This window comes from Phyllobates terribilis, unplaced genomic scaffold, assembly GCF_046119375.1.
Source record: "Phyllobates terribilis strain yellow unplaced genomic scaffold, ASM4611937v1 Scaffold_5__5_contigs__length_657084704, whole genome shotgun sequence".
Lineage (NCBI taxonomy): Eukaryota > Metazoa > Chordata > Amphibia > Anura > Dendrobatidae > Phyllobates > Phyllobates terribilis.
The window spans coordinates 273,162,537-273,180,402 of NW_027362765.1; positions in this window are offsets into that span (position 1 = coordinate 273,162,537).

The following is a 17,866-nucleotide window of genomic DNA, read 5'->3' on the forward strand; positions in this document are numbered from 1 at the left end:
TTACATAGGATACACTGGGGCCGATGTATATACATTACATAGGATACACTGGGGCTGATGTATATACATTACATAGGATATACTGGGGCCGATGTATATACATTACATAGAACACACTGGGGCCGATGTATATACATTACATAGGATACACTGGGGCCGATGTATATACATTACATAGGATACACTGGGGCCGATGTATATACATTACATAGGATACACTGGGGCTGATGTATATACATTACATAGAACACACTGGGGCTGATGTATATACATTACATAGGACACACTGGGGCCGATGTAAATACATTACATAGGATACACTGGGGCCGATGTATATACATTACATAGAACACACTGGGGCTGATGTATATACATTACATAGAACACACTGGGGCCGATGTAAATACATTACATAGGATACACTGGGGCTGATGTATATACATTACATAGAACACACTGGGGCTGATGTATATACATTACATAGAACACACTGGGGCTGATGTATATACATTACATAGAACACACTGGGGCCGATGTAAATACATTACATAGGATACACTGGGGCCGATGTATATACATTACATAGAACACACTGGGGCTGATGTATATACATTACATAGAATACACTGGGGCCGATGTATATACATTACATAGAACACACTGGGGCCGATGTACATACATTACATAGGATACACTGGGGCTGATGTATATACATTACATAGGATACACTGGGGCCGATGTATATACATTACATAGGATACACTGGGGCCGATGTATATACATTACATAGAACACACTGGGACTGATGTATATACATTACATAGAACACACTGGGGCTGATGTATATACATTACATAGGATACACTGGGGCCGATGTATATACATTACATAGGATACACTGGGGCCGATGTATATACATTACATAGGATACACTGGGACCGATGTATATACATTACATAGAACACACTGGGACCGATGTATATACATTACATAGAACACACTGGGGCTGATGTATATACATTACATAGAATACACTGGGGCCGATGTATATACATTACATAGGATACACTGGGGCCGATGTATATACATTACATAGGATACACTGGGGCCGATGTATATACATTACATAGAATACACTGGGGCCGATGTATATACATTACATAGGATACACTGGGGCCGATGTATATACATTACATAGAACACACTGGGGCCGATGTACATACATTACATAGGATACACTGGGGCTGATGAATATACATTACATAGGATACACTGGGGCCGATGTATATACATTACATAGGATACACTGGGGCCGATGTATATACATTACATAGAACACACTGGGACTGATGTATATACATTACATAGAACACACTGGGGCTGATGTATATACATTACATAGGATACACTGGGGCCGATGTATATACATTACATAGGATACACTGGGGCCGATGTATATACATTACATAGGATACACTGGGACCGATGTATATACATTACATAGAACACACTGGGACCGATGTATATACATTACATAGAACACACTGGGGCTGATGTATATACATTACATAGAATACACTGGGGCCGATGTATATACATTACATAGGATACACTGGGGCCGATGTATATACATTACATAGGATACACTGGGGCCGATGTATATACATTACATAGAATACACTGGTGCCGATGTATAGACATTACATAGGATACACTGGGGCTGATGTATATACATTACATAGAACACACTGGGACCGATGTATATACATTACATAGGATACACTGGGGCTGATGTATATATATTACAGAGAATACACTGGGGCCAATGTATATACATTATATAGGATACACTGGGGCCGATGTATATACATTACATAGAACACACTGGGGCTGATGTATATACATTACATAGAATACACTGGGGCCGATGTATATACATTACATAGAACACACTGGGGCCGATGTATATACATTACAGAGAATACACTGGGACCGATGGACATACATTACATAGAACAAACTGGGGCCGATGTATATACATTACATAGGATACACTGGGGCTGATGTATATACATTACATAGAACACACTGGGGCCGATGTATATACATTACATAGGATACACTGGGGCCGATGTATATACATTACATAGGATACACTGGGACTGTTGTATATACAATACATAGGATACACTGGGGCCGATGTATATACATTACATAGGATACACTGGGGCCGATGTATATACATTACATAGAACACACTGGGGCTGATGTATATACATTACATAGGATACACTGGGACTGTTGTATATACAATACATAGGATACACTGGGGCCGATGTATATACATTACATAGAACACACTGGGGCCGATGTATATACATTACATAGGATACACTGGGGCCGATGTTTATACATAACATAGAACACACTGGGGCTGATGTATATACATTACATAGGATACACTGGGGCCGATGTATATACATTACATAGGATACACTGGGACCGATGTATATACATTACATAGGATACACTGGGGCTGATGTATATACATTACATAGGATACACTGGGGCCGATGTATATACATTACATAGGATACACTGGGACCGATGTATATACATTACATAGGATACACTGGGGCTGATGTATATACATTACATAGGATACACTGGGGCCGATGTATATACATTACATAGGATACACTGGGGCCGATGTATATACATTACATAGAACACACTGGGGCTGATGTATATACATTACATAGGATACACTGGGGCCGATGTATATACATTACATAGGATACACTGGGGCCGATGTATATAAATTACATAGGATACACTGGGACCGATGTATATACATTACATAGGATACACTGGGACCGATGTATATACATTACATAGAACACACTGGGACCGATATATATACATTACATAGAACACACTGGGGCTGATGTATATACATTACATAGAATACACTGGGGCCGATGTATATACATTACATAGGATACACTGGGGCCGATGTATATACATTACATAGAATACACTGGTGCCGATGTATAGACATTACATAGGATACACTGGGGCTGATGTATATACATTACATAGAACACACTGGGACCGATGTATATACATTACATAGGATACACTGGGGCTGATGTATATACATTACAGAGAATACACTGGGGCCAATGTATATACATTATATAGGATACACTGGGGCCGATGTATATACATTACATAGAACACACTGGGGCTGATGTATATACATTACATAGAACACACTGGGTCCGATGTATATACATTACATAGAACACACTGGGGCCGATGTATATACATTACATAGAACACACTGGGGCCGATGTATATACATTACATAGAACACACTGGGGCCGATGTATATACATTACATAGGATGCACTAGGGCCGATGTATATACATTACAAAGAACACACTGGGGCCGATGTATATACCTTACAGAGAACACACTGGGGCCGATGTATATACATTACATAGGACTGACTGGGGCCGATGTATATACATTACATAGAACCCACTGGGGCCGATGTATATACATTACATAGAACACACTGGGGCCGATGTATATACATTACATAGAAAACACTGGGGCCGATGTATATACATTACATAGGATACACTGGGGCCGATGTATATACATTACATAGGATACACTGGGGCCGATGTAAATACATTACATAGGATACACTGGGGCCGATGTATATACATTACATAGAACACACTGGGGCTGATGTATATACATTACATAGAATACACTGGGGCCGATGTATATACATTACATAGAACACACTGGGGCCGATGTATATACATTACATAGAACACACTGGGGCTGATGTATATACATTACATAGAACACACTGGGGCCGATGTATATACATTACATAGGATACACTGGGACTGTTGTATATACAATACATAGGATACACTGGGGCCGATGTATATACATTACATAGAACACACTGGGGCCGATGTATATACATTACATAGGATACACTGGGGCCGATGTATATACATTACATAGTATACACTGGGGCCGATGTATATACATTACATAGGATACACTGGGGCCGATGTATATACATCATATAGGATACACTGGGACCGATGTACATACATTACATAGGATACACTGGGACCGATGTACATACATTACATAAAACACACTGGGGCCGATGTATATACCTTACATAGAACACACTGGGGCCGATGTACATACATTACATAGGATACACTGGGGCTGATGTATATACATTACATAGGATACACTGGGGCCGATGTATATACATTACATAGGATACACTGGGGCCGATGTATATACATTACATAGAACACACTGGGGCCGATGTATATACATTACATAGAACACACTGGGGCCGATGTACATACATTACATAGAACACACTGCGGCCGATGTATATACCTTACATAGAACACACTGGGGCCGATGTATATACATTACATAGAACACACTGGGGCCGATGTACATACATTACGTAGAACACACTGGGTCCGATGTATATACCTTACATAGAACACACTGGGGCCGATGTATATACATTACATAGAACACACTGGGGCCGATGTACATACATTACGTAGAACACACTGGGTCCGATGTATATACATTACATAGAACACACTGGGGCCGATGTATATACATTACATAGGATACACTGGGGCCGATGTATATACATTACATAGAACACACTGGGGCCGATGTATATACATTACATAGAACACACTGGGGCCGATGTATATACATTACATAGAACACACTGGGGCCGATGTATATACATTACATAGGCTACACTGGGGCCGATGTATATACATTACATAGGATACACTGGGGCTGATGCATATACATTACATAGGATACACTGGGGTCGATGTATATACATTACATAGAACACACTGGGGCCGATGTATATACATTACATAGGATACACTGGGGCCGATGTATATACATTACATAGGATACACTGGGGCCGATGTATATACATTACATAGGATACACTGGGGCCGATGTATATACATTACATAGGATACACTGGGGCCAATGTATATACATTACATAGGATACACTGGGGCTGATGTATATACATTACATAGAACACACTGGGGCCGATGTACATACATTACATAGGATACACTGGGGCCGATGTATATACATTACATAGGATACACTGGGGCCGATGTATATACATTACATAGGATACACTGGGGCTGATGCATATACATTACATAGGATACACTGGGGTCGATGTATATACATTACATAGAACACACTGGGGCCGATGTATATACATTACATAGGATACACTGGGGCCGATGTATATACATTACATAGGATACACTGGGGCCGATGTATATACATTACATAGGATACACTGGGGCCGATGTATATACATTACATAGGATACACTGGGGCCAATGTATATACATTACATAGGATACACTGGGGCTGATGTATATACATTACATAGAACACACTGGGGCCGATGTACATACATTACATAGGATACACTGGGGCCGATGTATATACATTACATAGGATACACTGGGGCCGATGTATATACATTACATAGGATACACTGGGGCTGATGCATATACATTACATAGGATACACTGGGGTCGATGTATATACATTACATAGAACACACTGGGGCCGATGTATATACATTACATAGGATACACTGGGGCCGATGTATATACATTACATAGGATACACTGGGGCCGATGTATATACATTACATAGGATACACTGGGGCCGATGTATATACATTACATAGGATACACTGGGGCCAATGTATATACATTACATAGGATACACTGGGGCTGATGTATATACATTACATAGAACACACTGGGGCCGATGTACATACATTACATAGGATACACTGGGGCCGATGTATATACATTACATAGGATACACTGGGGCCGATGTATATACATTACGTAGAACACACTGGGTCCGATGTATATACATTACATAGGATACACTGGGGCCGATGTATATACATTACATAGGATACACTGGGGCCGATGTATATACATTACATAGGATACACTGGGGCCGATGTATATACATTACATAGGATACACTGGGGCCAATGTATATACATTACATAGGATACACTGGGGCTGATGTATATACATTACATAGAACACACTGGGGCCGATGTACATACATTACATAGGATACACTGGGGCCGATGTATATACATTACATAGGATACACTGGGGCCGATGTATATACATTACGTAGAACACACTGGGTCCGATGTATATACATTACATAGGATACACTGGGGCCGATGTATATACATTACATAGGATACACTGGGGCCGATGTATATACATTACATAGGATACACTGGGGCTGATGTATATACATTACATAGGATACACTGGGGCCGATGTATATACATTACATAGAACACACTGGGGCCGATGTATATACATTACATAGGATACACTGGGGCCGATGTATATACATTACATAGAACACACTGGGGCTGATGTATATACATTACATAGAACACACTGGGGCCGATGTAAATACATTACATAGGATACACTGGGGCCGATGTATATACATTACATAGAACACACTGGGGCTGATGTATATACATTACATAGAATACACTGGGGCCGATGTATATACCTTACATAGAACACACTGGGGCCGATGTACATACATTACATAGGATACACTGGGGCTGATGTATATACATTACATAGGATACACTGGGGCCGATGTATATACATTACATAGGATACACTGGGGCCGATGTATATACATTACATAGAACACACTGGGGCCGATGTATATACATTACATAGAACACACTGGGGCCGATGTACATACATTACATAGAACACACTGCGGCCGATGTATATACCTTACATAGAACACACTGGGGCCGATGTATATACATTACATAGAACACACTGGGTCCGATGTATATACATTACATAGAACACACTGGGGCCGATGTATATACATTACATAGGATACACTGGGGCCGATGTATATACATTACATAGAACACACTGGGGCCGATGTATATACATTACATAGAACACACTGGGGCCGATGTATATACATTACATAGAACACACTGGGGCCGATGTATATACATTACATAGGATACACTGGGGCCGATGTATATACATTACATAGGATACACTGGGGCTGATGCATATACATTACATAGGATACACTGGGGTCGATGTATATACATTACATAGAACACACTGGGGCCGATGTATATACATTACATAGGATACACTGGGGCCGATGTATATACATTACATAGGATACACTGGGGCCGATGTATATACATTACATAGGATACACTGGGGCCGATGTATATACATTACATAGGATACACTGGGGCCAATGTATATACATTACATAGGATACACTGGGGCCGATGTACATACATTACGTAGAACACACTGGGTCCGATGTATATACATTACATAGAACACACTGGGGCCGATGTATATACATTACATAGGATACACTGGGGCCGATGTATATACATTACAAAGAACACACTGGGGCCGATGTATATACCTTACAGAGAACACACTGGGGCCGATGTATATACATTACATAGGATACACTGGGGCCGATGTATATACATTACATAGAACCCACTGGGGCCGATGTATATACCTTACAGAGAACACACTGGGGCCGATGTATATACATTACATAGAACCCACTGGGGCCGATGTATATACATTACATAGAACACACTGGGGCCGATGTATATACATTACATAGAAAACACTGGGGCCGATGTATATACATTACATAGGATACACTGGGGCCGATGTATATACATTACATAGGATACACTGGGGCCGATGTATATACATCATATAGGATACACTGGGACCGATGTACATACATTACATAGGATACACTGGGGCCGATGTAAATACATTACATAGGATACACTGGGGCCGATGTAAATACATTACATAGGATACACTGGGGCCGATGTATATACATTACATAGAACACACTGGGGCCGATGTATATACATTACATAGAACACACTGGGGCCGATGTATATACATTACATAGAAAACACTGGGGCCGATGTATATACATTACATAGGATACACTGGGGCCGATGTATATACATTACATAGGATACACTGGGGCCGATGTATATACATTACATAGGATACACTGGGGCCGATGTATATACATTACATAGAACACACTGGGGCCGATGTATATACATTACATAGAACACACTGGGGCCGATGTATATACATTACATAGAAAACACTGGGGCCGATGTATATACATTACATAGGATACACTGGGGCCGATGTATATACATTACATAGAACACACTGGGGCCGATGTATATACATTACATAGGATACACTGGGGCCGATGTATATACATCATATAGGATACACTGGGACCGATGTACATACATTACATAGGATACACTGGGGCCGATGTAAATACATTACATAGGATACACTGGGGCCGATGTAAATACATTACATAGGATACACTGGGGCCGATGTATATACATTACATAGAACCCACTGGGGCCGATGCATATACATTACATAGAATACACTGGGGCTGATGTATATACATTACATAGAACACACTGGGGCCGATGTATATACATTACATAGAATACACTGGGGCCGATGTATATACATTACATAGGATACACTGGGGCCAATGTATATACATTACATAGGATACACTGGGGCCAAGGTATATACATTACATAGAACACACTGGGGCCGATGTATATACATTACATAGGATACACTGGGGCCGATGTATACACATTACATAGAACACACTGGGGCCGATGTATATACATTACATAGGATACACTGGGGCCGATGTATATACATTACATAGAACACACTGGGGCCGATGTATATACATTACATAGAATACACTGGGGCCGATGTATATACATTACATAGGATACACTGGGGCCGATGTATATACATTACATAGGATACACTGGGGCCGATGTATATACATTACATAGAACACACTGGGGCCGATGTATATACATTACATAGAACACACTGGGGCTGATGTATATACATTACATAGGATACACTGGGGCTGATGTATATACATAACATAGGATACACTGGGGCCGATGTATATACATTACATAGGATACACTGGGGCCGATGTATATACATTACATAGGATACACTGGGGCTGATGTATATACATTACATAGGATACACTGGGGCCGATGTATATACATTACATAGGATACACTGGGGCTGATATATATACATTACATAGGATACACTGGGGCCGATGTATATACATTACATAGGATACACTGGGGCCGATGTATATACATTACATAGAATACACTGGGGCTGATGTATATACATCATATAGGATACCATGGGGCTGATGTATATACATTACATAGAACACACTGGGGCCGATGTATATACATTACATAGGATACACTGGGGCCGATGTATATACATTACATAGGATACACTGGGGCTGATATATATACATTACATAGGATACACTGGGGCCGATGTATATACATTACATAGGATACACTGGGGCCGATGTATATACATTACATAGAATACACTGGGGCTGATGTATATACATCATATAAGATACCATGGGGCTGATGTATATACATCATATAGGATACCATGGGGCTGATGTATATACATCATATAGGATACCATGGGGCTGATGTATATACATTACATAGGATACCATGGGGCTGATGTGTATACATTACATAGGACACTTTTACACACACAAACCACATTTATAAATCTGGTTTAAGGAAGATATACAACAAAAATCTTAATAAAATCATTCTTTTATTTCACCAATTTAAAAATATAGTTCATGAGAATACAATAAGAAATAAATAAAATCAGAGACCTAAAAACAATAAAGGAGACCCCTCCCAATCAATCCAATCACATATAGCATTATCCCTAACTGATATACCTACAAGAAATGTAATATGACTCCAGGCCCATATAAATTAGGACATCAGAACAAATTGCACTATTCCCATAAAAATGCTCTTAATTAATATTGTGCATAGTATAGAAAACAGTACTATAAATAAATGTCAAGTAACAGGCTAATTAGAGAATGTATTCATACTGTAAAGTGCCAAAGTAGTTCAATTATTCCTATTGGGACCCAGGTATAAGATGTGTAAAGTATCTAAATTTAAGCCAGCCATAATACTTACAAAGGGATTACTGATAATACTATGTATCCGGAGGTCTCCTTGCCAGAACCTGCCCCGACGACGCCGTTTCGCTAATGTGCTTCTTCAGTAGGGGCGTATACTATGTACGAAGCCTTCCGTTTTTATAAGTCCCCCACCAGCCGATTTCAATAATTATCAATGTGGGAGTGGTTTCGGCGCATGACCGCATTACTGGGAATCCCGTGTGCATAACCGGACTTCAGGAATATGACGCCTGACACGCATGCGATGGAACGCACGCTGTGTGAAGTGCGCAAGACCGGAAGTCCCACGGGTTCGCTCGTGCTCATGCGCACTCTCCGTACTAAATTCCCCATATAGAAGTGGCGAAGCTTAGATTGCCCGTGAGTGGATAAACGTTATATTTACTATTGTGTATGATTTGAACCCTATAAAACGTAGTACGACATACATAGGATACGCTAGAGCCAATGTATATACATTACATAGAATACGATAGGGCCAATGTATATACATCATATAGGATACACTGGGGCCAATGTACATACATAATATAGGATATTCTAGGGTCCATGTATATACATCATATAGAATACCATGGGACTGATGTATATACATAATATAGGATACCATGGGGCTGATGTATATACATTACATAGGATACACTGGGGCTGATGTATATACATTACATAGGATACGCTAGAGCCAATGTATATACATTACATAGAATACGCTAGGGCCAATGTATATACATTACATAGGACACACTGGGACCAATGTATATACATTACATAGAACACACTGGGGCCGATGTATATACATCATATAGTATACCATGGCGCTGATGTATATACATTACATAGGATACCGTGGCGCTGATGTATATACATCATATATACGATACCATGGGGCTGATGTATATACATCATATAGGATACCATGGGGCTGATGTATATTCATCATTTAGGATACCATGGGGCTGATGTATATACATTACATAGGATACGCTAGGGCCAATGTATATACATTACATAGAATACGCTAGGGCCAATGTATATACATCATATAGGATACACTGGGGCCAATGTACATACATAATATAGGATATTCTAGGGTCCATGTATATACATCATATAGAATACCATGGGACTGATGTATATACATAATATAGGATACCATGGGGCTGATGTATATACATCATATAGGATACCATGGGGCTGATGTACAGTACAGACCAAAAGTTTGGATACACCTTCTCATTTAAAGATTTTTCTGTATTTTCATGACTATGAAAATTGTACATTCACACTGAAGGCATCAAAACTATGAATTAACACATGTGGAATTATATACTTAACAAAAAAGTGTGAAACAACTGAAAAAATGTCTTATATTCTAGGTTCTTCAAAGTAGCCACCTTTTGCTTTGATAACTGCTTTGCACACTCTTGGCATTTTCTTGATGAGCTTCAAGAGGTAGTCACCGGAAATGGTCTTCCAACAATCTTGAAGGAGTTCCCAGAGATGCTTAGCACTTGTTGGCCCTTTTGCCTTCACTCTGCGGTCCAGCTCACCCCAAACCATCTCGATTGGGTTCAGTTCTGGTGACTGTGGAGGCCAGGTCATCAGGTGTAGCACCCCATCACTCTCCTTCTTGGTCAAATAGCCCTTACACAGTCTGTAGGTGTGTTTGGGGTCATTGTCCTGTTGAAAAATAAATGATGGTCCAACTAAACGCAAACTGGATGGAATAGCATGCTGCTGCAAGATGCTGTGGTAGCCATGCTGGTTCAGTATGCCTTTAATTTTGAATAAATCTCCAACAGTGTCACCAGCAAAGCACCCCCACACCAACACACCTCCTCCTCCATGCTTCACGGTGGGAACCAAGCATGTAGAGTCCATCTGTTCACCTTTTCTGCGTCGCACAAAGACATGGTGGTTGAAACCAAAGATCTCAAATTTGGACTCATCAGACCAAAGCGCAGATTTCCACTGGTCTAATGTCCATTCCTTGTGTTCTTTAGCCCAAACAAGTCTCTTCTGCTTGTTGCCTGTCCTTAGCAGTGGTTTCCTAGCAGCTATTTTACCATAAAGGCCAGCTGCACAAAGTCTCCTCTTAACAGTTGTTGAAGAGATGTGTCTGCTGCTAGAACTCTGTGTGGCATTGACCTGGTCTCTAATCTGAGCTGCTGTTAACCTGCGATTTCTGAGGCTGGTGACTCGGATAAACTTATCCTCAGAAGCAGAGGTGACTCTTGGTCTTCCTTTCCTGGGGCGGTCCTCATGTGAGCCAGTTTCTTTGTAGCGCTTGATGGTTTTTGCAACTACACTTGGGGACACTTTCAAAGTTTGCCCAATTTTTTGGACTGACTGACCTTCATTTCTTAAAGTAATGATGGCCACTCGTTTTTCTTTACTTAGATGCTTTTTTCTTGCCATAATACAAATTCTAACAGTCTATTCAGTAGGACTATCTTCTGTGTATCTACCAGACATCTGTACAACACAACTGATGGTCCCAACCCCATTTATAAGGCAAGAAATCCCACTTATTAAACCTGACAGGGCACACCTGTGAAGTGAAAACCATTTCCGGTGACTACCTATTGAAGCTCATAAAGAGAATGCCAAGAGTGTGCAAAGCAGTCATCAAAGCAAAAGGTGGCTACTTTGAAGAACCTAGAATATAAGACATATTTTCAGTTGTTTCACACTTTTTTGTTAAGTATATAATTCCACATGTGTTAATTTATACTTTTGATGCCTTCAGTGTGAATGTACAATTTTCATAGTCATGAAAATACAGAAAAATCTTTAAATGAGAAGGTGTGTCCAAACTTTTGGTCTGTACTGTATGTACTGTACATCATATAGGATACCATGGGGCTGATGTATATACATTACATAGGATACCATAGGGCTGATGTATATACATCATATAGGATACCATGGGACTGATGTATATACATCAAATAGGATACCATGGGGCTGATGTATATACCTTACATAGGATACTATGGGGCTGATGTATACACATCATATAGGATACCATGGGGCTGATGTACATACATTACATAGGATACCGTGGCGCTGATGTATATACATCATATACGATACCATGGGGCTGATGTATATACATCATATAGGATACCATGGGACTGATGTATATACATCATAGAGGATTCCATGGGGCTGATGTATATACATCATATAGGATACCATGGGGCTGATGTATATACATTACATAGGATACCATGGCGCTGATATATATACATCATATAGGATACCATGGGGCTGATGTATATACATTACATAGGATACCATGGGGCTGATGTATATACATCATATAGGATACCATGGGGCTGATGTATATACCTTACATAGGATACTATGGGGCTGATGTATACACATCATATAGGATACCATGGGGCTGATGTATATACATTACATAGGATTCCATGGGGCTAATGTATATTCATCATATAGGATACCATGGGGCTGATGTATATACATTACATAGGATACCATGGGGCTGATGTATATACATCATATAGGATACCATGGGGCTGATGTATATACATTACATAGTATACGCTAGGGCCAATGTATATACATTACATAGAATACGCTAGGGCCAATGTATATACATCATATAGGATACACTGGGGCCAATGTACATACATAATATAGGATACCATGGGGCTGATGTATATACATTACATAGGTTACCGTGGCGCTGATGTATATACATCATATAGTATACCATGGGGCTGATGTAAATACATTACATAGGATACCATGACGCTTATGTATATACATCATATAGGATATCATGGGGCTGATGTACAGTATGTACATCATATAAGATACCATGGGGCTGATGTATATACATCATATAGGATACCATGGGACTGATGTATATACATCATATAGGATACCATGGGGCTGATGTATATACATTATATAGGATACCATGGGGCTGATGTATATACATCATATAGGATACCATGGGGCTGATGTATATACATCATATAGGATACCATGGGGCTGATGTATATATATTACATAGTATACCATGGGGCTGATGTATATACATCATATAGGATACCATGGGGCTGATGTGTATACATCATACAGGATACCATGGGGCTGATGTGTATACATCATACAGGATACCATGGGGCTGATGTATATACATTACATAGGATACCATGGCGCTGATGTATATACTGTACATCATATAGGATACCATGGGGCTGATGTATATACATCATATAGGATACCATTGGGCTGTTGTATATACATTACATAGGATACCATGGCGCTGATGTACATATATAATATAGGATACATTGGGGCTGATGTATATACATTACATAGGATACCGTGGCGCTGATGTATATACATCATATAGTATACCATGGGGCTGGTGTAAATACATTACATAGGATACCATGACGCTGATGTATATACATCATATAGGATATCATGGGGCTGATGTACAGTATGTACATCATATAAGATACCATGGGGCTGATGTTTATACATTACATAGGATACCTTGGCGCTGATGTATATACAGTCATGGCCAAAAGTATTGAGAATGAGACAAATAGTAATTTTTCCAAAGTTTACTGCTTCATTTTTTGTAATAGCAATTTGCATATACTCCTGAATGTCAAAGAGTGATCAGCTTAACAGCAATTACTGTACTTGCAAAGTCAATATTTGCCCAGAAAATGAACTTTAACCCCCAAAACACATTTCAACATCATTGCAGTCCTGCCTTAAAAGGAGCAGCTAACATCGTTTTAGTGATTGATCCATTAACACAGGTGTGGGTGTTGATGAGGACAGGGCTGGCGATCAATCAGTCATGATTAAGTAAGAATGACATCACTGGACACTTTAAAAGAAGGCTGCTTCTTGGCATCATTGTTTTTCTTCAGTTAACCATGGTTATCTCTAAAGAAACACGTGCAGCCATCATTTCACTGCATAAAAATGGCCTAACAGGGAAGAGTATCGCAGCTACAAAGATTGCACCTCAGTCATCAATCTATCGCATCATCAAGAACTTCAAGGAGAGAGCTTCCATTGTTGTCAAAAAGGCTCCAGGGCACCCAAGAAAGACAAGCAAGCGCCAGGACCGTATCTTAAAACTGTTTCAGCTGCGGGATCGGACTACCAGCAGTGCCGAGCTTGCTCAGGAATGGCAGCAGGCTGGTGTGAGTGCTTCTGCACGCACTGTGAGGCGGAGACTGTTTGAGCAAGGGCTGGTTTCAAGGAGGGCAGCAAAGAAGCCACTTCTCTCCAGAAAAAACACCAGGGACCGACTGATATTCTGCAAAAGGTACAGGGAGTGGACTGCTGAGGACTGGGGCAAAGTCATTTTCTCTGATGAATCCCCTTTTCGATTGTTTGGGACATCTGGAAAACAGCTTATTCGGAGAAGAAGAGGTGAGCGCTACCACCAGTCTTGTCTCATGCCAACTGTAAAGCATCCTGAAACCATTCATGTGTGGGGTTGATTCTCAGCCAAGGGAATCGGATCACTCACAGTCTTGCCTAAAAAAACAGCCATGAATAAAGAATGGTACCAGAATGTCCTCCAAGAGCAACTTCTCCCAACCGTCCAAGAGCAGTTTGGCGCCAACAATGCCTTTTCCAGCATGATGGAGCACCTTGCCATAAAGCAAAGGTGATAACTAAATGGCTCATGGAACAAAACATAGAGATTTTGGGTCCATGGCCTGGAAACTCCCCAGATCTTAATCCCATTGAGAACTTGTGGTCAATCATCAAGAGACGGGTGGACAAAAAAAACCAACAAATTCTGGCAAAATGCAAGCATTGATTATGCAAGAATGGACTGCTATCAGTCAGGATTTGGTCCAAAAGTTGATTGAGAGCATGCCAGGGAGAATTACAGAGGTCTTGAAGAAGAAGGGGCAACACAGCAAATATTGACTTGCTGCATTAACTCATTCTAACTGTCAATATAACCTATTGGTACTCATAATATGATTGCAATTATATTTCTGTATGTGATATAAACATCAGACAAACACTAATAAAAACCAGAGGCCAGCAGATCATGTGAAAATATAATTTTGGTGTCATTCTCAAAACTTTTGGCCATGACTGTACATTACAAAGGATACAATGGCGCTGATGTAAATACATTACATAGGATACCATGGCGCTGATGTATATACATCATATAAGATACCATGGGGCTGATGTACAGTATATACATCATATAGGATACCATGGCGCTGATGTATATACATTATATAGGATACCATGGGGCTGATGTATATACATCATATAGGATACCATGGGGCTGATGTACAGTATATACATCATATAGGATACCATGGCGCTGATGTATATACATTATATAGGATACCATGGCGCTGATGTATATACATCATATAGGATACACTGGGGCTGATGTATATACATTGCATAGGATACCGTGGCGCTGATGTATATACATCATATAGGATACCATGGCGCTGATGTATATACATTATATAAGATACCATGGGGCTGATGTACAGTATATACATCATATAGGATACCATGGCGCTGATGTATATACATTATATAGGATACCATGGGGCTGATGTATATACATTACATAGGATACCATGGCGCTGATGTATATACATCATATAAGATACCATGGGGCTGATGTACAGTATATACATCATATAGGATACCATGGCGCTGATGTATATACATTACATAGGATACCATGGGGCTGATGTATATACATCATACAGGATACCATGGGGCTGATGTATATACATCATATAGGATACCATGGGACTGATGTATATACATCATATAGGATACCATGGGGCTGATGTATATACATCATATAGGATACCATGGGGCTGATGTGTATACATTACATAGGATACCATGGGGCTGATATATTTACATTACATAGGATACCATGGGGCTGATGTATATATATTACATAGGATACCATGGCGCTGATGTACATACATAATATAAGATACCATGGGGCTGATGTATATACATTACATAGGATACCATGGGACTGATGTATATACATCATATAGTATACCATGGGGCTGATGTACAGTGTATACATCATGTAGGATACCATGGCGCTGATGTATATACATCATATAGGATACCATGGTGCTGATGTATATACATTACATAGGATACCATGGCGCTGATGTATATACATCATATAGTATACCATGGGGCTGATGTATATACATCATATAGGATACCATGGGGCTGATGTAAATACATTACATAGGATACCATGGGGCTGATGTATATACATTACATAGGATACCATGCGGCTGATGTATATACATCATATAGGATACCAGGGGCTGATGTAAATACATTACATAGGATACCATGGCGCTGATGTACATACATAATATAAGATACCATGGGGCTGATGTATATACATTACATAGGATACCATGGGGCTGATGTATATACATCATATAGTATACCATGGGGCTGATGTACAGTATATACATCATGTAGGATACCATGGCGCTGATGTATATACATCATATA